We start from the raw sequence: 3,107 nt of genomic DNA, 5'->3' as shown, positions 1-3,107 counted from the left end.
CTCAAACCCAGGGCCTTTGTACCAGGCTATGTCTCCAGCACACACCCCTCCCGCTGGCAAGGGAAAAATGAAAGGCAGGCACTTCTTGTCTATCTCATTCTCCCCTGAGAAATTTCATCCTCCTTATTCTTAAGAGGAGGTGACTTCTTCAAAGTTAAGTTGGGCAGTCGACCCTGCCTAATGGAGGAATAAAGATCTCTTGCTGACCGCTCTGAGGGATCCTTTAAAAAGACTGGCTCTGTCTCTACAACTATGAACATAATCGAAATGTAGAAAGTACACTCATTTCACTGGTTCTTACTCAACATGAAAGGTAGCGATTGGTTGTTTCAAGTTTTGGCCTCCTGTGAAGTCTACTTGCTCATCCTCCAAAGCTTTATCTTCTGTCTTTCTCTCCCTAGGTCTTGATGCAGACTCAGTAATATGTACCTACTTTGGGAGTCCAAGCTTCCATTATCAGCACTGTAACGTTAGAGTGGTTATGGTTTACGCCCTTGTGGCTCAGAAGATGTGATCTTCAAGCCACGGGGCAATAATGATGGATACAGTCAGTGGAGGGGGAAAGCATAGGGGCCTATAGCATTATAACGCAGGTGGACACCGAAGTCCACTACACAAAATGACCTAGGTCAGGGGGTTTGTTATGGCATCACTGAGGCAGGACATAATACTTTAGGACATGATGATTTTGATTTTTTTCTAAAAGGGATGGGAATTAGGGATACCACAAGGGGGACTGTAAGTGGGCAAGCAGCATCAAATGCTCATCTATTTGTAGGATAGTACAATAATTCTCATTTCTGTTTTCATTACTTTTCCTTCAGCCTCAAGCAGAACTGGCCACTAGAACTTGCTACAGATATGGAAATGTTCTCTATGTCTGCTGTCTAGTATATCTCCAGGCCACAAATGACTAGTGGGTACCTGAATGTGAATAGCACAACTCCAAACTGTGTGTTCATTTTATTAAGTTTCAACTTAAAAAGCTGTGGATAGCTAGTGGTCTGCAGCCCGGTTATGGTGTGTGGCATGCAGGGGCACCAAGGTTGAGTCATAGTCCACTGATACACCTGTCCAAACTATCTGATGGTCTCATCCATTTTTTTCCCTTCAACAAGAGATTATTTAAGTCACATTTCCAGTCCAGATTCCTCACTTTTAACTTTGTGTTGGATGTTTCTACTTGACTTCCTTTTTACCACCTCAGATTCAACATGCTTAACTTTTTGACCTTTGCTTTTCTTGTGGAAAACCCATCTCTACGCTCTAAATGATAACATCAATCTCCTGGTGACCCAGCCTATAAACCCTGGAGAGATCTTTTGCACCCTATTTTCAATCTCTAAGATTTGACTTTTGTTATCTCCTGCTACTTTCATTTCCACTTATAAGTGGAATACGTACCTCCCAATCATTCTCTTGGTGTCTTTATGTGTATTCTCAGGGCCCCACCTTGAATCCATAATATATGTAATTAATTAATATTCATTTCAAAAACATCTTAGAACACTTGGCATATTAATGACATTGTGTAGGCGCTGTGAGGATGCAAAATGTGGTTATAGATAGCCTTCCCTCTTAATGCGCTTAGTCTTGTTTATGTTTTGCAATTTTCACATAAGGAAGAATGCTCCAAGTACTACAGTAGAGTACAGAAGGGCTATGGAAGTTCTGAGAAGCGAGAAATTAGAGGAATGACATGAATCAATAAAAATGCAGGTTTAAGATTTGAATGTAAAACATGTGACAAATAAAAATTGTATATATTCAAGGCATGTACAGATGTATGATCGATTAGATGAGAGGCATCTCAAGAGAAGCATTAGGAGCTGTGTTGAGAAGGTTTCAAGGGAAGACAAAAGCAGAAGGAGGCCCAAGGCACTGAGACCCTGTAACCTTGAAGGTGCAAGGGATGCAGGAAGAGCGGAAGGGGCAAAAAGTAAATAACGACATTGGACTTTATTACTGGAGCATTTAATTTGGGAGGAGATAAATTATGCATCCCGAAGAAAGAAAGTTTTAAAATCTACACTTGCTAAAGTGACCAATATATGTTTTTTACAGATTGTGCTCTGTAACACAAGCCAAGCATTTCATATGACTTTCCAACAAACAAGAATATTATGACTTACTGAAAGGAGGCCTAATATATGTAAGAGGAACATTATTTTCTATGGATGACTTGTGGGATTTTTTTCAAGGGAAAAACTGACATTTTAGTGTTCAAAATTTGAGCCGACCTTAGAATTAATCCATCATCTGTGGTGTGATCTGCTGGCTATCTGGCAATTAAGGGTAGGATGTTGGGGGGCGGTGTTCAGAGTTCGAGACTGTAGTCATTCTCAGTTAAGAATAAGTAAGGCTGGTGCTGCAGATTTCGTATTTAGAGTGTCCACTGTGAATTACGAATTGGTCATCATATTATCTACTGGAATTTCAGAGGTGAATGCAGAATTGCCTGTGTCCTTTAGGAGTCCATGGACAATAAATATCATAGGAACTAGGTGGACGGAGGAGTCCTGAGTGAGGTGTAGTTTGACAATTCAAATAATCACACAAAAACGGGGACTGTCTCAGTTGTAGGATCAGGAAGAGGCTATCTTATCTGGAGCAGCAAGTTTAGGTAATATTTTAGATTAAATTCAAATCTGAGAGAGAAGTCTGTGGTTGGCTAGGGTAGGTAGTAAGGAGTCACTGTATACTTTGGACTAAAAAGTGATATGATTTTCACTTTAGGAAAATTTCTGTCTAACAACTTGTTATCCTTTCCCAATTTAGAAAACCAAGACATGTGAGCTACATCCAAAGTGAACTGAAAGATTTAAACCAGTTAGGAAGTACTCTTGTGCAAGCACCTGTTAAAAGAACAACAACAACAAAAAATCTGAAGCTGTAAAGTTCTTGGGAAAGAGTTGGGTTGGTGGGAGGGAGGAGGTCAAACACAATGAAATATTTTGTCTTCAATGCTTTATGAGCCACTATAGCAAAATCGTTGACCATTTCATTTTTCAACAGCCTAATGGGAACCTTTAGATGATTCATTAGGATGTTTTTAGAAATAACATGGCCCCTATATGAACCTGGTAAGCATTGGTTTATTTAAGGAA

Source organism: Fukomys damarensis, unplaced genomic scaffold (genome assembly GCF_012274545.1).
Source record: "Fukomys damarensis isolate Sample0158 unplaced genomic scaffold, DMR_v1.0_HiC HiC_scaffold_13, whole genome shotgun sequence".
NCBI classification, from domain to species: domain Eukaryota; kingdom Metazoa; phylum Chordata; class Mammalia; order Rodentia; family Bathyergidae; genus Fukomys; species Fukomys damarensis.
This window is presented reverse-complemented; position numbering follows the sequence as displayed.